This window comes from Aegilops tauschii, chromosome 4, assembly GCF_002575655.3.
Source record: "Aegilops tauschii subsp. strangulata cultivar AL8/78 chromosome 4, Aet v6.0, whole genome shotgun sequence".
Classification (NCBI taxonomy): domain Eukaryota; kingdom Viridiplantae; phylum Streptophyta; class Magnoliopsida; order Poales; family Poaceae; genus Aegilops; species Aegilops tauschii.
This window is the reverse complement of record NC_053038.3, coordinates 188,802,274-188,822,781: the sequence shown is the minus strand read 5'-3', so window position 1 is coordinate 188,822,781 and position 20,508 is coordinate 188,802,274.

Below are 20,508 nucleotides of genomic sequence, written 5' to 3'. Positions count from 1 at the left end.
CCGGAAAGGACACACATTACCATAGTCATATAGGCTAGACTTCTAGGGTTTAGCTATTACGATCTCGTGGTAGATCAACTCTTGTAATACTCATATTCATCAAGATCAATCAAGCAGGAAGTAGGGTATTACCTCCATTGAGAGGGCCCGAACCTGGGTAAACATCGTGTCCCCCGTCTCCTGTTACCATCGATCCTAGACGCACAGTTCAGGGCCCCCTACCCGAGATCTGCCGTTTTGACACCGACAGTGGTTCGTGAAGACATTTATGTTAAGGACAATGACGTGTGAAGACATTCACTTGAAGACTATGAAGTGGGAGACATAGTTTCTTTTATAGTTTCCTTTTCTTCCTTATTGAGTCATAGGAACCACCGAACTATTAAGTGGTGTCCAAGTGAACAAAGTCAGAAGACTAATGTGATGCTCAACCCAAAAATCCTATGTCTCCGAGTGAAGACAATGAGAGGAAATCTTATCCAGAGTTGGATGAGTCAGCTTTGCTTGTAGCCCAAGTCAAGCTGTCGCGTGTCTTTGAAATCCGACCGTTAGACACGTGTCTGTTCCTTAGTGACCCAGGGTCATTTCGGACATATCATGTCAGGTTGCCTCCTAGCTATAAATAGCCCATCCCCTACACCATAAATTGGTGGGTACTTAGAGTTAGTGCATGACTTTTGTCATTCGAGAGCAACCCACCTCTGAAGCCTTTGGGACAGAGAGATCCTTGCAAGGACAAAGCTCAAACACCCAGAGCAAGAGAGTGTTAGGCATCACTGAAGCCTTTCTGTCTGCGTGCCCTGAAGACTTGTTCCACTTGAGGTCTGTGTGTCCTCTAGCTAGTTAGGCGTCACGTTCCGAGGATCCAAGAGTCATTGAGGATCGCCGGTGAACGGAGTCTGTGAAGGTTTGGAAGTCTACCTTGAAGACTTACCAGAGTGATTGGGCGATAATTGGGTGTCCTTATCTCAAGGGTAATAAGGTGAAGATGTGGTCTTCTGATTTCAATCTCAGCCTCCCTAACTAGATGTACAGTTGTCACAACAACTGCAACTGGTCTACCAAATCCTTATCTTCACCAAGCTACTGGGTCTATCCCCTACCTCATTTACATTTCAGTTTGTCTTCGTGAAGTCATTGCTTGTTTGCCTGATCTGTTTGACTTCACGGTGTGAAGACCATTACTTGTTTGGCTTCATACTGTCTTCCATTCCGATCTAGACTACCTAGCTGCTATTAGTCTTCGTGCTTTCATTATATTGCTTACTTGACTATGGTCTATCTAGAGTAGTTTATCTTCCGCTGCTTATCATATAGGTTCAATTTGATTGTTTGTCTTCAAAGACCTCATGTTTCGAAGACTTTCATAAAAATCGCCTATTCACCCCCCTCTAGTTGATAACTAGCACTTTCAGAGTGGCACGACAAGCAGTTCCAGGTCCTTATGAGGCAGCATGAGACAATTTCCATGGCAAGGGAGGATGTTATCACCCGGGAAGAAAACCTTGAGGCCACCCTCTGCGCCAAGGACAATGATCTGGAAGCCCTTGTACAGCAGTGTACCAAGGAGCAGGAGGACATGCATAAGGCAGCCATGGTGCCCTTACTGTTGACTCTGCTGTCCAACCGAAGAAACTTGCTGACGACCTTGCCCCTGCATCCACTATCAAGAACGATCTCGACCAACAGGTGGCCAAACTGATCGAAGAGCTTGCCGGGTGCGCCAAGGAGGTTGTGACCCTCAAGGAGGAGGTGAGGAAAGCAGATGTCCTTCTGAAGGAGGTGCAATCGCAGCTCTCCTCCAAGAAACAAGATCTTGAGACCGCCAACGGCACTATTGAAGATTTGAAGGCCAGGATTGGCACCCTAGAGAGCTCGGCCGAGTCTAGCGAGGTTCGCGAGAAGCAGCTGGCAAAGGACTTGGATACCGCAAGGCTCCTTCGAAAAAATGAACAAGACAAGCTGGGAAACCACTCCGAGCAGGTCAGCCTTTGGATCAAGAGTTGGTCGACATCACCGAGCGTCTCACTGCCCAAACTGCAGTGACCGGCATGGAAGGGCCAGTCTTCTCGGCCAGTAGGCATGAGGTCCCTAGTGTCAACCTAGGGATCTTCTTCAACGAGCTGGTCGAGAAGCTGAAGGCACATGAAGAGGGAAGGGCCGGCCGCTTCGCGAGCGAATCTCGGAAGCTTGCCCGCAACACCCTCTTCATGGTCTTGAGCAACATCGCCTACCGCCATCCGGATCTCAACCTTGCCGACAGCTACAGGAAGCTGCCGGAGGGCGCAAATGTTTCCGCTACCGAGGAGAAGGCCGCCCCCTACGCCGATAAGGTCCTTGCCGTCCCTACTGTTCCGCGAGGTCACCGGGCACGTCCTTGAATTATTCTTGCCATTGCGCCGTCTTCTAACAAAACATGATGTATGTCTTGTGTTTAGACATCGTACTGCTTATTTGCATGGAACTGATCTCTTTACTTGATCTCAACTACATGTTTATCCCTTTTGAATTCACCCATTGGTTTTTGTACGATTAGTCTCCGTCCGTATTTCGGTTGCCTACCGGTATCAACTGCCGCGATTTTCGTAAGGGTCAGGCCCTTAACAGTTAGCTTGGCGAGGATATGTCCCGGCAGGTTTTTCCATGGTAGTTTTGATGCCGCCACCCATTCTGCAAGCAGGCTCGTAATAGAGCAAGGGCACAGAAAAAAACTAGTAAGGTTCCGTTCACACAAAAGATTTCCTCATACGAACACCTTTGTATCCAAGGGATAAGAAAATGCAAATTCTAGGTCTATAACGGAGCAACGATTGCGTGGACTTAGCTTTCATCCTCGCTTCCTTCTACTCCCTTCATATGCGGCCGCTTGCCGTGTTCGCGTGCTTTGGGAAGGATGACGCCGCGCATATTGCTTTCCGGCTCCCGGAAGGTGCCAGCAAGAATCATATGTATCTTGCGGGCGACAGGACGCGACGGAAGGCATGACCGGTTTCTCTCTCCTCCTCTTCACACTATTTAAACAATCTGACGACAGCTGGCATAAAAGTCACGCCAACGTGGACGGCCCTGCCGGAGCATATTTTCCGTGGTGTCGATCAACGGATTCGCACCGGTGCTCTACTCTAGATTTCCCTAGGCTGGGTAAATGCTGGACCGAGTATCGCGTGGGCTCATCGACATTGATGATGCTAAACCCAGTGTAGCTCGATTGTTGCTAAGTGAAAGTGGAAGAGAGAGAAACCTTGTATCCTCACGCCTTGCACCTTTCCCTAAATGGGGCTTGCATGGTGACCATCCTGCCCATACCGATTGGGGCCATCGTGCCACCACCATCAGTAATCGCCGCCGCAGCTAGAGCCGCGGCGGAGAGAGGCGACAGAGATTGGACAGGGTGAGCGGGGGAGCGATATCACGCCCCTCCCGTACTACTATGCCCCGCCTTTTCTTGGGCGTCATGCACTACTACAGGATGCTGCAAACGTGACACTACGATCAGAGACCCTTAGATGAAACTGTGTGCGATGCAATAATCGCAAACGGTGGTGTAAAAGAACCGTAAAAAAAGGTGCAAAACATTTGTGATGGTAGAGCCATCAAACACGGTTCAGACTTTAGTTTTGTGTGCGGTGCAGGGCATACGGTTCAGTTCAATGCACTGTTTGCGATGAGGCGGAACAAAAGAAACGGGCAGCCAGATGATGGCGTGTGCGATATACAGCATACGGTTCACTCGGATGAACTGTTTGTGATGAGGAGGAACAATAGAAACGGGCAGCAAGATAAAGGTGTGTGAAATTGAGGGCATACGCTTCAGAAGGATTAACTATTTGCGATTAGGCAACAGAACAGAAACGGGTCAGCCAGATCAAAGTGTCTGCAATTGATAGCATACACTTCACACGGATGAACTGTTTGCGATTAGCCACAACAAACTGAAACAGTTAGATAGATCAACGTGTGTGCGCTAGACGGGCACACACATTCTACTTAAAAGAAGCGTGCGCGATGGTAACAACGAGCGTGCATGGTTGCTGGAACAAGATGTGTGCTAACATTGCCTATTCCGGTGCACGCTATGGTGCAAACACCATGTACGCGGCCGAGAAGGCGTACGTGCCCATGTTACGCTTTCCGGGAATAATGCCGCACTTATAACCGTCAGTAAATTTTGAGCATGCGTCCCGTCACATTCCAAATTGCAAACCTATTCACATCGATCAAAACATAAACGGTTTCCCACTTAGGAGTGTATTACTACTCGGTTATAAATACTACTACTACTCCAAGATGACTGCACATTCCTCCTCAACTCCTCATCCACAAAAACAAACAAGTCATTCATCATCGTTCCCTTGCGTCTGCCATGGCCAACGTGAGTTCTGGGTCGAGAGATTGCCACCTAGGAGATGCGAGCATGGAAGCGGAAACACGAGAGATGTCCCGCCTCACCGCGAATGCAGCCGGCATGTCCCGTCGCGCAGCCGTAGCAGCACAGAGGTCCATCCACGCCGCCGAAGCAACATGCAGGTCCCGCAGCGCCGTCGATGCGGCAGACTGGTCCGACCGTGCCGCAGAAGCAGAAGAGATGTCCCGCAGCCCTGCGAATGCAGCAAAGATGTCCTCCCGCGCCGCGGCAGCCTGGGAAAATATCTCGCGGGTAGGCGAGGACTCTTACAAGCGCATGCATGCGATCGTCCATAGCCAGATGGATCAGATCTCCGGCTGGGCGAGGTTGCAGGACCACATGAAAGCCTCTTTTGCCAGCGTCATCCGACAACTAAATGAGAGCAATGCGAAGCTCCGGGCCGAGCGGGACCTGCTGAGGGCGAAGATCGTCGGAAGTGCGGAGGAGCAGGAGGAGACCACTGCCTTGTTGAAGAGGACCGGCGTCTTCATCGAGAAACTTATGGACGAGAATGCCATGCTGCGCATCGAGAAGAGAAGGCTGGTGGACGGATCCATGCATGCTCTCAAGCAGCATCTTGAGGATAAGAAAGAGCTCATCGGCGCTCGCCGCGGAGACTAGTTCCCGCGGCCTGCAGCAATGCATCAAGAAAGTAGAGATCAGCGAGCCATATCATTGTTTTCCTTCTTCTTTTGCCCTTGTGTATTTCGGGCGTTGCAACATGTGGCTTTTTTTAATTATGTTCCTAAATATGTAAGACCATTATTATCCACTTTCATCATCCTTAATTCATCATGCTTACTATAAGTCGCAGTCGATGCTATATAGGTCCATCGGATCTTACATCAAGATCCGTGCAAAAAATTCGTTTCAGATTCTCATTTTTCTCTCTTAAATCTCAGTCCAGTGAGACATATAGCCACGTCGTAGAACAGGGGCTCGGGCGCCATTAATGCAGACGTTTGGAGGGAGGTGCACGGCGGGTAGCGGTCAAAGGGCTCTCCTCCCGATAAGCACGTGCAGGGGTCTGATCGCACGCCTCCCATACTCAAATAGCTACCCCGCACGGCACCTCCTAGCCAGTAAAAAAAGGGGATGCGTGGCGGCACATAATTGGTAAGTAGAACACCCACAGTTTCAATAATACTTGTGCTTCCCATTTGTAACGTCACAACACTTGTTCCAAAATGACTTTGTTAATTGTTAATGTGTGCGCCTTTGCAAATCAGATAGAAAAATTACCACAGCATGTTGGTGCCATATCATGACACCATGCCAAGTTTCATGATTTTCAGACGTGCTTTGGATTTACAGGAATAAAAAAACCAAGTTTCTCAATCTTTCCGGCCGAGCCACGACGCCCAGATGTTTGAATTTCATTCCCATTTCTTGCACGGGAGCTAGAAATTCACCCAAGGACACACATGTGATTTTTCAACCAACTTTGGTGCACTTGAGCATGTGCTTGTAGTTCAAATTTGAATTATGCATATTAAATGCCTAGAAACTCAATTAATGTATAAAAAGGTCAAACGAACCCGGAATAATTCCAAAATTTAGCACGATACTTCTATTTGGTCTAATCTGCCTGTGTAAAAAAATGAAGGCGAGAGAAGGCAGTGTACGTATGTCGTTTCGCACACGGAGGTGACAAGTTCCCTCTCGGAACCACGAGCCTTCTTGAGAGAAGCTCCGGTTTGCAAGAAGCTTACACCAAAGCTTGTCCCAATTTGGCCAAAAAAATTACCGCAGCATGTTGGTGCCATGTAATGACACCATGCCAAGTTTCATGATTTTCAAACGTGTTTTGGATTTACAGGAATTAAAAAACCAAGTTTCTCAATCTTTCCGGCCGAGCCACGATGCCTAGATGTTTGAATTTCATTCCTGTTTCTTGCATGGGACGTAGAAATTCACCGAAGGACACACATGCGATTTTTCAACCAACTGTGGTGCACTGGAGCATGTGCTTGTAATTCAAATTTGAATTATGCACACTAAATGCCTAGAAACTCAATTAATGTATAAAAAAGGCCAAACGAACCCGGAATAATTCCAAAATTTAGCACAATACTTCTATTTGGTCTAATCTGCCTGTGTAAAAAAATTAAGGCGGGAGAAGGCAGTGTACGTATGTCGTTTCGCACACGGAGGTGACAAGTTCCCTCTCGGAACCACGATCCTTCTTGAGGGAAGCTTCGGTTTGCAAGAAGCTTACTCCAAAGCTTGTCCCAATTCGGCTAAAAAGTTTACCGGAGCATGTTGGTGCCATGTCTTGACACCATGCCAAGTTTCATGATTTTCAGGCGTGTTTTGGATTTACAGGAATTAAAAAACCAAGTTTCTCAATCTTTCAGGCCGAGCCACCACGCCCAGACGTTTGAATTTCATTCCCATTTCTTGCATGGGACCTAGAAATTCACTAATACGTCTCCAATGTATCTATAATTTTTGATTGCTTCATGCCATATTATATTCTGTTTTCGATGTTTAATGGGATTTATTATACACTTTTATATTATTTTTGGGACTAACCTATTAACCGGAGGCCCGGCCCAGAATTGTTGTTTTTTGCCTATTTCAGTGTTTCGCAGAAAAAGAATATCAAACGGAGTCCAAACGGAATGAAACCTTCGGGAACGTGATTTTCGGAACGAACATGATCCAGAGGACTTGGACCCTACGTCAAGAAAGCTACCAGGAGGGCACGAGGTAGGGCAGCGCGCCTACCCCCCAGGTACGCCCTCCACCCTCGTGGGGCGCACGTTGCTCCACCGACGTACTTCTTCTTCCTATATATACCTATGTACCCCCAAACCAACAGAAGCATCCACGAAAACCTAATTCCACCGCCGCAACCTTCTGTACCGGTGAGATCCGATCTTGGGGCCTTTTCCGGCGTCCTGCCGGAGGGGACATTGATCACGGAGGGCTTCTACATCAACACCATAGCCCCTCCGATGATGTGTGAGTAGTTTACCTCAGACCTTCAGGTCCGTAGTTATTAGCTAGATGGCTTCTTCTCTCTCTTTGGATCTCAATACAAAGTTCTCCACGATTCTCGTGGAGATCTATTCGATGTAATCTTCTTTTGCGGTGTGTTTGTTGAGACCGATGAATTGTGGGTTTATGATCAAGTTTATCTATGAACAATATTTGAATCTCCTCTGAATTCTTTTATGTATGATTGGTTATCTTTGCAAGTCTCTTCGAATTATCAGCTTGGTTTGGCCTACTAGATTGATCTTTCTTGCAATGGGAGAAGTTCTTAGCTTTGGGTTCAATCTTGCGGTGTCCTTTCCCAGTGACAGTAGGGGCAGCAAGGAACGTATTGTATTGTTGCCATCGAGGATAACAAGATGGGGTTTATATCATATTGCATGAGTTTATCCCTCTACATCATGTCATCTTACTTAAAGCGTTACTCTATTCTTTTGAACTTAATACTTTAGATGCATGCTGCATAGCGGCCGATGTGTGGAGTAATAGTAGTAGATGCAGGCAGGAGTTGGTCTACTTGTCGCGGACGTGATGCCTATATACATGATCATACCTAGATATTCTCATAACTATGCTCAATTCTATCAATTGCTCAACAGTAATTTGTTCACCCACCGTAATACTTATGCTCTCGAGAGAAGCCACTAGTGAAACCTATGGCCCCCGGGTCTATTTTCCATCATATTAATCTTCCAACACTTAGCTATTTTTATTGCCTTTTATTTTACTTTGCATCTTTATCATAAAAATACCAAAAATATTATCTTATCATATCTATCAGATCTCACTGTCGTAAGTGACCATTGAGGGATTGACAACCCCTTTATCGCATTGGTTGCGAGGTTCTTGTTTTTTTGTGTAGGTGCGAGGGATTCGTGCGTGGTCTCCTACTGGATTGATACCTTGGTTCTCAAAAACTGAGGGAGATACTTACGCTACTTTACTTTATCACCCTTTCCTGTTGAAGGGAAAACCAATGCAGTGCTCAAGAGGTAGCCAGAAGGATTTCTGGCGCCGTTGCCGGGGAGATCTATGCCAAGTCAAGTCAAGTAAAGACATACCAAGTACCCATCACAAACTCATCTCCCTCGCATTACATTATTTGCCATTTGCCTCTCGTTTTCCTCTCCCCCACTTCACCATTGCCGTTTTATTTGCCCTGTCTTTTCCGTTCGCCTCTTTTTCGCTTGCTTGTCGTTATGGCTAGTCCTCTATCTTCTCCGTTGTCTCCCGAGAATGAAGTTCTTAATTTTAAGCAAAGGGAGGGAGAAAATCTAAAAGACGCTTGGTATAGAATTTGCAATGCTCAAAATTAATCTACCAGGAAGCAATCTACTTCCGTTCTTCTTCGCAATTTTTATGTAGGCATTACTCCTTGGTACAGATATAATCTTTATACCATTACCGGAGGGAATTTGTTGGGTAGCCCTACTTTTGATTCTTATAATGCTATGATAGATTTGTTTGGCTCACCACCTCTTTTGGTTAATGGAACTATGTTAACTTTGGAGCATGTAATGCAAAGACTTGAAATTATCAAAAATAAAGTTGCTACCGTAGAGTTAATTGACAATTTGGATAAAAAGATCCACAACCAAATTACCCAATATGGATCTAAAGTAGGAGTCAGTTTGAAAAATATTAAGGAGAAGGAACCCATAGTTAATGAAAGATTAAATCATGATTCCACTAGAATCGATAAACTTGAGGGTATCATTACCAACTTGGGAACCGCCTTTTCTTCCGTAAAGAATACTCCAAGTCCTCCTACTAAAATTCCTAAGCTTATGTATGTTCCTAAAAATAAGGGTGAATCCTCTAATAAGGAAACTGCGGATCTCAAATCAATAAGTGTTCATCCCAATCTCTTTGCTATCATTAAGGAACCATTTGCTGCAAATGATTTTTTCGATTTTGTGCCTAGAAGTTTGATAATTAATAGAAAGAAAGAAACTCCTAAGGGTGATAGGTGTCTTATTAAATAATTGCCTACCAAAGATGGCAACACCTAGATCTATCCTAGCTTTTATGCCTAGCTAGGGGCGTTAAACGATAGCGCTTGTTGGGAGGCAACCCAATTTTATTTTTATTTTTTTGCTTTTTGCTTCTGTTTAGGAATAAATATTTGATCTAGACTCTGGTTAGATTTTTTTATGTTTTAATTAGTGTTTGTGCCAAGTTAAACCTATAGGATCTTCTTGGATGATAGTTATTTGATCTTGCTGAAAATTCCAGAAACTTTCTGTTCACGAAAACAATTGTTAAAAATCACCAGAATGTGATAAAATATTGATTCCAATTTCTTCTGCTCAATAAACAAATTTTCTAGGTCGTCCTATTTTGGCTGAATTTTGTGAGTTCCAGAAGTTTGTGTTAGTTCCAGATTACTACAGACTGTTCTGTTTTTGACAGATTCTGTTTTTCGTGTGTTGTTTGCTTATTTTGATGAATCTATGGCTAGTAAAATAGTTTATAAACCATAGAGAAGTTGGAATACAGTAATTTTAACACCAATATAAATAAAAAATGAGTTCATTACAGTACCTTGAAGTGGTGTTTTGTTTTCTTTCGCTAACGGAGCTCATGAGATTTTCTATTAAGTTTTGTGTTGTGAAGTTTTCAAGTTTTGGGTAAAAGATTTGATGGATTATGGAACAAGGAGTGGCAAGAGCCTAAGCTTGGGGATGCCCATGGCACCCCAAGATAATCTAAGGACACCAAAAAGCCAAAGCTTGGGGATGCCCCGGAAGGCATCCCCTCTTTCGACTACTTCCATCGGTAACTTTACTTGGAGCTATATTTTTATTCACCACATGATAAGTGTTTTGCTTGGAGCGTCTTGTATTATTTGAGTTTTCATTTTTTAGTTTACCACAATCATCTTTGCTGTACACACCTTTTGAGAGAGACACACATGATTCGGAATTTGTTAGAATACTCTATGTGCTTCACTTATATCTTTTGAGCTATATAGTTTTTGCTCTAGTGCTTCACTTATATCTTTTAGAGCACGGTGGTGGATTTGTTTTATAGAAACTATTTTTCTCTCATGCTTCACTTATATTATTTTTAGAGTCCTACAAAACAGCGTGGTAATTTGCTTTAATTATGATAGGCATTCAAGATTAGTAAAAAAATTCTTATGAGTGTGTTGAATACTATGAGAAGTTTGATGCTTGATAATTGTTTTGAGATATAAAGATGGTGATATTAGAGTCATGCTAGTTGAGTAGTTGTTGATTTGAGAAATACTTGTGTTAAAGTTTGTGATTCCCGTAGCATGCACGTATGGTGAACCGTTATGTGATGAAGTCGGAGCATGATTTATTTATTGATTGTCTTCCTTATGAGTGGCGGTCGGGGACGAGCGATGGTCTTTTCCTACCAATCTATCCCCTACACTACAAAAAAAATACACTTCCGTGATGATACGTGTTTGTCACAGTAGGTCGTGTTTTTTGTCATGCATGTACATCCATGACAAATTTATGACAGAATCAAGATAGTCATACCTGTGCTGTCGTAGAAGTGTTCCATGACATTACCAAAATTATCATCACGGAGGTGTCCACTTCCATGACGATAAATCGCGCGTCACAGAAGTGCTTTCGTCAAGGGTGACCGACATGTGGCATCCACCGTAACGGAACGCTGTTAAGCTATCGGGTCGGGTTTTGGATCCGATAACCCGTTAACAGCCCCGACCAATGGGGATTTTCCACATGTAAAATCAGCATTGGCTAGAGGAAACACGTGTCGGCTCATCGTTGGGACAGATGTCATCCACTCACTAGACAGAAGGCACCTATGATACGTCGACACGTGCACGGCCCAACAGTGGCCCATTCCTGTGAAAAGGCCCGCACGTTTGACTTGGTCAAAAGCTGGCGGGCCGGCCCATGGAAAGCCTGTTAACGGCCTGTTCGCATATAGCCCATTTACAGCCCGCTAACCCAAGGGCCGTTACGCCCTATCCGAGTTAGGCCCAGTAGCGTCATCTGGGCCATCCAATATGATTCCAGCCTGTTTTCACTTCTGGCCCATGTATAGCCCATGACGTCTTTCGGCCCATATGAGGCCCTTTGTAACTCTTGGCCCATTAGCGGCCCGTGTTGAAACTGGCCCGTAATGAATAGTGTATTACTTTACACCCGTTAAGGGCACGTGGTGAAACTGGCCCGTAATGAACAGTGTATCACTTTATACCCATTAACGGCCCGCTATTCCGTTGGGCCGTTTCCAGCCCAAGTTAACTTTCGGCCTTCTGAGGGCCCATTTATTCTTGGGCTCATTTGCAGCATTTGGTTACTTACGGCCCGTTACTGTCATTTTCTGCTTGTGGGCCAAATTCAGCCCGTCGTTACAGCCGGCCCGTTTGTGGACCGTTAGTCTGTTGGGCCATTTTCATAGCATCACCAAATACGGCCTATTAACGATGGCCCGTTATGGTCGGTCCATGAACGGACGATTCCAACTCTAGCCCGTTTATGGCCATAATGCGGTCTGTTTGGCCCATGTTTGGCCAATCGATCATACGACACGTATAAGGCCCATTAATGATACGGCCCGCAGAAGGCCCATTGTTTCTACGGCCCGTAGAAGGCCCATTGTTTCTACGGCCTGTAGAAGGCCCACTGTTTCTACGGCCAGTAGGAGGCCCAGTGTCACTACAGTAAATATTAACCCATGGTTATTCTGGCCTAGTTTTAAAAAAATAGGTTATTGCAGCCACTAGCTAACCGCGGAAAAAGAACTGCAATGACTACAAGCAAACAAATAAACAAGACAACAAGGAAATAGATAAGCAAGCAACTAACACTAGGCTATCACGGCTATTACACATATTACATCCACTGGGCATCAAAGTTCGCCACCAGTGCAAATATAGGGAACAAAGCAGCATATCATATACACTGGTTGTCAAAGTTGGCGACCAGCGCAAATAAACGCCGCAGCAAAACAAATCCAGAACTGAAACCACTTCAGAAGATCTCAAGAAACAATATCCTGGGTACCCATAATGCTGGCAAGATGCTTAGCAAGCTTATTAACTTTCTCTTGTTTGGCGCTTAAATCCTCCAGCGCTTGCTGTGGCACCAGAAAATATGCATCTGAATTCTGCAGGGACTTCCTCAGTCCTTCAGCTTCTTGTCGCAGCACATCTGATCGATGTCTTTCAACTTGAAGTTCAGACTCAAGAAGACGAACTGATTCAGGCAGCGAGTTCGAAGAGCTTGTGCCAGCAGTAGTGGCTAGTAACTCGAACACTACATCAAGACAGGACTTTTGGGTTCCCTCACTGTCGTCAAGATAGTTTTTATCATCTTTCTTGGACACCAACAGGGATGTCTCACTATCTTGAACCTTATCTGCATTACTTCCTTTACCATTGGATAACGCGGTACTGTTCTCCAATATTTTGTCCGCATTCTAAAAGAGAAACAAGCAGACACATCACATGTTTACCATGTTGTATATGGAACTCATTTTGGTAAATGAGTTCAGTAGTACAGTGGACAGGATAACAGCATGAAACAAACATATATCTATGTACCATGGTCACTTTATGGTCTATATCATTTTAGTTTTTGTTGCCAAATCAAGATAGATACACAGTTCAAATAATATTTGTTCAAGACAAAGCAGAATAGACAGAATATAAGTGTGGGTAACTATAGAGCAATAACAACACTTGTAATGTGCATGACATGAGAACATAACTGTTTATTCAATTGAAACTGAAATCAACATAGAGCAGGTTACAACAGCAAACCAGTTAAAGAAAGAGGTTTAAAACATACCTGTTGCGCCATTGGAGTTTCAATTCCATCCTTCAAATTTGAAAATAGTTGGTATGAGTAAATACAGTAATGCAAGAGCAAAGGAGTATGAACCATAGCTACAGAACCTGACCTAAGAACAAATCTTCTTCTCCTTTAAGCGTTGAGTTGGGATTCGTAGTGGTGGTCCTCGTGCTTTGGGCACTGCAGTTCCCTTACTAACTGCTCGTGTTTGGGTGCTCTGTGGTGGAGACGGTGCTATGTCAACTGGAACTAGGTTACTATCTGCCGGGGTTGGGGTTAGAAGGGGTGTAGCTGGTTCTCTGTCCAACTGGGTAGGGGTACAATCTGCGAGAGTCTGGGTTATGTGTGGTGGATCTGGTCCTTGGGCAAGTACAACCGTGGTTCTATCTGCATCAATTGGTAGCACTATCCTTTCTGAAGACCGTGTTGTTACTCCCTTAGATACTGCCATCACGCTCTCCAATTCAAATGGCTGATAAACAAGAAAAGTAATTGAAAGTATAGACATTGTATGATAGACAGGTGCAATGGATAGTGGGGAATAAAGGAGGGCATGAAATAATTCATATTTATGTTGTCTAACCAAACAGGATAGCATGACACAATTTCACATATATGATGGCTAACTAAACAGGATAGCATGACACAATTTCACATTATGATGGCTAACTAAAAAAGATGGAAAGACATAGTTCAAAATATGAGACTATGTAAACAGGATGACATGACATAACTATATAATGTGTTTATTAAATAGGTTGGCATGCCATAATTCACATACATTCACGGATAGAATGCCATAATTCAAAATATGATGACTGTAAACACTAAACAGGATGAGATGATATAACTATATGATGTCTTTATTAAATGGGTTGCCATGCCATAATTCAGATAGATGATGTGTATGTACTATGTAAACATGATTGCATGATATAATTAAAATATATGATTTATATAGTAAGCAAGTAAGCAGATGGCAATCCATATATGATGTAAAAACTAAGCAATGCAAGACAACATTCATGACATGGGTAATATAACCCTGCCAAGTTTGAGCATAGACCTCAGGGGGGAAATAGGACTAGTCATCAGTCTCTGAATCCTCCTCTGAGGAGCTCTCTGTAACCAGCAAGATGTCGGCTTCAGCAGGTAGCATTGTCTGCTCTGAATACCTTGTTTTCACTCCAGATACTTCCATCACCGCTTCATATGGTTGATGCACAGGAAGAGTAGTTGAATATACAAATGTTGTCGACAAATGGAACACGTAAAACAAAAATGATAGCATGATATAATTCACATACATGATGATTGGCTAAACAGCATGCCATTGCATAATTCACATATATAATGCCTTTGCAACAAGATAGCATTGTATAATTCACATATATAATGTCTTGCAACAAGATGGCAATGCATAATTCACATATATGGTAATTAGACACTGAACAGGTGGCATTCACACAAAGCATGTCTAAACTAATCAAATGACATAGCAATGCGAGACACCATACGCACGATATGAGCAACATAACCCTACCAAGTTAGAGCATACAGCTCAGGGGGGGGGAATAGGACTGGTCATCTGTCTCTGAATCCTCCTCCGAGGAGCTATCTGTAACCAGCGAGATATGCGCTTCGTCAGATAGCATAGTCTACTCTGAAGACCTTGTTTTCACTCCAGAATTTGCCATCACCGTATCAAATGGCTGATGCACATGAAGAGCAGTTGAATGTACTAACATTGTTGACAAATGTAATATGTAAAGAAAAAAAAGGATGGCCTGATATAATTTACATATAAGATGACTGGCTAAGCAGGATGGCATTGCAAAATTCACATATATGATGCCTGGCTAAACAAGATGGCGTTGCATAATTCACATAAACGATGAATAAACTAAACAGATGGCATTCGCACAAAGGATGTCTAAACTAAGCAGATGACATATTTGATGTATAAAGTAAGCAATGCAAGACACCATATGCATGATATAACCAACATCAGCATGCCATGTTAGAGCGAAGACCTTAGGGGGTAAATAAGAGTTGTCTTTTCCTTCTGAATCCCCCTCAGAACAGATATCTTCCTCTCGATTACAATCCGAAATGCGTGGAGGGGGGCTGCCTTTGCGCCTACCATGGAGCGACGTCTGCATGAAATTTTATTGCCATGCGAGGCTCGTCTCTTTTGCTCTACATGTTCAGTTCCATTGTTTACAATAACTGTCATGCATAGGAATAAAACATAGTGAGATTATGTAAGGAGTGCATGCAGAAATCCAGAGTGATGGTAGCAACCTGTGGATAGACCCAAAACCAATAATAGCAGGCAGATAATGGCTTCAGTTAAAAATACAAATAATGGCTTCTTTATTGTTTGTTTCCCACCCAACATGAAACTCATAGTAGACACCGGATTTTAACCAGATAGTAGATAGATACTATTGATAGCGGCCCCGATATGTACCCCCCAACCATTTAAAAACTCAAGTTTGGCCATTAGTTTGGAGCTGACTCAGAGTCTAATCGGTGAACAGGACGATAAAGTAGCATGTAATATTAAGCGATGCATAACGTAAGCAGACACGAAAGAGTGCGACCTCTCTTGCGGACCCGTGTAGTCCTTGAGGTAATCTGCTCGGTTGATGATGGTAAGGTAGTTTTCATGGCTGTCAGTGGCGGGGAAGAAGATCTGAGGCGGCGAAAGACAGTCTGGAGGCCGGATCCCTGCTGTGCTGGACCCTTCTGTCGTTGGAGCAGCTGAGCTGGGGTGGACGACGGCGCAGCAGGAGCGGGACAAACCACGCAAGGTTTTCTTTGACAACTATCTGTAAGAGAAGTAATTCTGTAAGGGCTCGTTTGAATTGGAGGATTCCAACAATGCAGGGATAGGAAATAGACAGGAATAGGATAGGAATGCATGTGCAAAACAGAGAATTTAAAAACACAGGATTTCTGCCAATCTGGCTGTTTGATTCACAACAATTGGAAGATCACACGATGCAAAGAAGCATCGTGAGATTAAGTCAAACCACAAGAAAATGTACGGTTATAATGCTATTATGCTACTATCTCTTACTCTTGTGCTTCATGAATAGGAATTTGAAAAGGAGGACAAGTGAAAATTAAAATTCCTAAGTTTTTTTGTTTCAATGAGACACTAAAGGAACAAATCCGTGTGCTCAGTGGACAATATATATAACATGTAGAGTAAAAAAGAGATGCAACAAGTGTACAACCTCTTTGGCGAAGCCATGTCGATCTCAGCGTGATTGGGTTGGCCGGTGAGGATGCTCCGGCTGACTTTGCTGTCGGAGGAGGGGAAAAAGATCTTAGGCGTCTGGAGATGGAGCCCGAGGTACTGCTCCGCTGTGATGGAGGGTTTCGTCGTTGGAGCAGCTCCGGTGAGTTGTACGATGCCGAGGCTGAAGCAGGACAAGAGAGACAACGAACAACGTTAACCTGAGTGGAATTCTAATAGCATCTCCAATACATGACGTAAAATACATAACCACAAAGTGCTAGATGTAAAATACATCAGCCGCTCATCTCTGAACTTAACTGTCGAAACTGAACTTAACTGTCGAAACTGAATTTTGCTGTCGAAACTGAATTTTGCGGTCGAAACTGAACGCACTAGCAAGGTGAGGCTACACATCGGTCGACTGACTTTTTCATCTCTGGTCAGTCAATTTTGCAGCCGTTGGATACGAAATCAAGGGCCTGCAGTTCATCTTCAACCTCCACCCCCTGAGCCGCCAGCCACCAACGGCCAAACAGCAGCCCCCGCCGCCCGCGGCCTGCGGTGCACCGCCCCGCCCACCCCGAAAACACTCCCCACCGCCGGTCCGCCGCCGCCCCGACCATCCCTCTAGGCCCCCCCCCCCCGTGTCGAGCTTTTTCTCCGGCGATCCCCACGCCACCGCCCCGCCAACGCCCTGCCACCGCCGGCGACCACCGCCCCCATCCTGAACCCTAAGATAGATAGTGGGGTACCTCTCCGGCGAGCCCCCCTCCCCATTGCGGCTGGTTCTTCCTTCACCCCGGCGAGCCCCCCCCCTGAAAATCGACTGACCCAAAAGTCGATTCAGTCGACTGAAGTGTAGCTAAATCGGAGCAGCATCGCAAGCAAGAGCAAGAGCGAGAGCAGCAGCGCGAGCAAGAGCAATAGCAAGAGCAGACCAGGTAGGGGACCGAGAGCAAGAGCAGAGCAGCAGCGTGAGCGAGAGCTAAAGCAGCAGCAGATCCTACTGATGTGGACGTCGCCGCCGAGGGAGTGACGCGGTGGAGGAAGTGGCCGGTGACGCCGCCGTGGATGGAGCCGCGATGTGTCGGCTCGGGACCGAGCGCCGGCAGCACCGTGAGATCGAATCAAGAAGAAAATGCGGCGATTAGTGTACAACCTCTTTGGTGGCGCCGAATAGGCCGCAACTTCATCCGAGGAAACGGTGATGATGATGCTCGTCCAGTGGTGCAGGTGAAGACGGCGGTGTGGGAATGGAGGTGGCGCGAAAGACGAGGGGAACGTCGGGGCAGCTCCTTGGAGGTGGAAGACGTTGTGGCTAAACCGGCAGGACGATGAGGTCGACGACGGATCCTCATCCGGTACGGTGGATGAGGGACGTCGAGGTGTTGCTGTGGACGACAGCGTCGGGGAAGAGGCTCCGGCTGGGTGGCGGACGGAGCAGGGTGTGGGGTTTCGTCGCGGGTTTTCGCGGCCTCGGTGTACAAATGGGTGGGCGGATGGGATGGCAGTGGGGAACCATGGCTTAGAGACGCGCTTGTTCGAAATGTGGAGTAAGTTACGAAAGTACCCCCACCGATTTTTGGCGGTTCTTTCGGCTCAGGGGTACCACGGGCATTTCGCGTGTCGGGATTTCACAGGAGGTGGGAGTTTTCGCGCGCTATGTAATTTCGGAATAGCAAGGTGCGGGTTGAGATGGAGGGAGTTGTCGGAGCACAACGATACAAAGATATATCTTAAATATTTCGGGCTAACAAGGCGCGGGTTGAAATTTCCGGACAAGCCTAACGTGTACTGTACTAAATCAATGCGCACTACAAATGTCATTCAAAACTTTGAATTCATGTTATGTTCAATTAAAATATTTCGCTACGTGTATAATGCATGCAACCTACTACTCAAATGAACGTTTTAGTGCATTGCAAATGTATATACTACCGCTTCAATATGAACTAAATTTGAATTCGTTTCTCTATTTGAATAAGATCTACAGTAATGATTGTTGTGAAGTCAAAGCATTTGAATTCATTTATCTGTTTTAGTAAGATCTACAATCATCATTATTGTCAAGTTAAACCATCGTTTGTGTATTATCTTCACAGCACACCACATGATTAGTCTCGAGTTACATATGAACTATGTGTACTATATGAACTCGAACTAGATTTTTTGAATCCACTTTATTTTGATTTCAAATCACATTACATTTCTAGCTCTAGCTAGATCTTCATAATCTAAACCATGTCTCATATGTATAATGTGTTTATCACATTATGTATGGTGCCCCGCCCCCTACGCCTACAAGTATTTAGATGTGAGTTGCAAACACCACATGTTACCACAAATTCAAATAAAATGTGAGAATGTTCGATATATAGTATTGTTTAGATTGTTCGATATTTAGCTGTAAGCTGCAAACGCCACACATTATCACAAATTCAAATAAAATGTGAGATTGTTTGATGTATAGTATGGTTTAGATTGTTCGGCATTTAGCTGTGAGTTGCAAACGCCATGCATTATCACATTATGGTATAACATCTGCACAACACGTGTATCACCGCTATATTCATGCATGCAATGTTTAAAACATTATGATCTCCTATTCAAATATATGAATCCGCTTTCATATCAAATTATGATCTTTGTTAGTCTCTTACACCCACACAATCCTCTAACCTTTGTAGCTACCACTAACTTTCTCTCGTGCATGCACACACCCTCCTCGCCATTCCCCTCCCTCGGCATTCTATCCACCGGGCACATTCATTTTTTTCTTTAGGTCGTTCTCCCAGAGTCTCCACAACTCCTTTCCGACACACACCGATCGATAAACCTCTCCAGCGATGCCTGCCTACAACATACACACACACCTTCAATCTCCTCCTTTATGTGTCCTTGCCTCGTGTCTCTCATACGGTTAGACACACGTGTAAACTCTCGCCCCTCTTTTCATCGATCTCACAACCGCACACTCCCCCTATCTAGCTAGTAGTTGGGCCTCTCGCACCACCTCCTAGCTCCATTCTCTCTGTCTATCCGTCTCGCTGGGCCTTATTTGCCTCTAACAAATGGACGTACACCGACCGATATCTCGCTATACATATAGCTAGCTATGTCCTTATAACTCGTTTTTACCCACACGTCAATCGATCTACCTCATTAGTTGTGTCTCTCCCTTCCTCCGACAAACAACAATTGATCTATTGATCTAGTTAGGTTTGCTTACCAAACACATGGTTCCCCTTCATCATCCATGGATGCGTCCCGACAGATCTATCACGCACAGGCACACACAGAAACACATCGCCACTCTTATTGATAACATTGCAGTTCCACCCTCAGTTTGTCCAGTAGGCCTCTCCCACCATCTTCGAGAAGCAACTCCATCACCCATCCAGCACTCTACCCTCTCCCTCCCTCTCCCTCCCTCTCTCTCTCCTCTCTCTCTCTCTCTGTCCCATCATATTTCCCGTCCTTTAGTTATGTTTGGATGTCGACCGATCTACCTCAAGACATAGCTGGGTCTCTCCTTCTCAACACATATATGAGTTGTTCTACCTCTATAGTTAGGCCTCTGCCTACCCCTCCCCCCACCCCCACCCCCCCACACACACCGATACATCGAGCGCTCTAGTCATGTCTCCCTGCCACACACAAACTTGACATGTGCCCTCTAACGTTCCGGTAGGCCAGTCGCCCTATATCTTTGACTTGCACACACACAATTTCGATGGCTCTCTTCATCGATCTCGCACCCACCCACTTGATCCTCTCTTCGACTCTATCGATAGCTATGACCGCTCCCTCTCTTCTCGTGGATTGCCCGACCCTCTATGTATGATATGGATAGGCCTCCATTTCACACCAATTGCATGGAAAATTTTGTTTGAGATGTCATCGACACATATTCCCACAAATAATTCAAGAAATCAACCCCCACCCCACCCCCACCCCAAAACAAAAAACACTCACGAACACGGTTTGTATCTCTCTCACACACCCACGTAGGTGGGGGACGTGCACGAAGAGAAGAGGTGCATGCACGG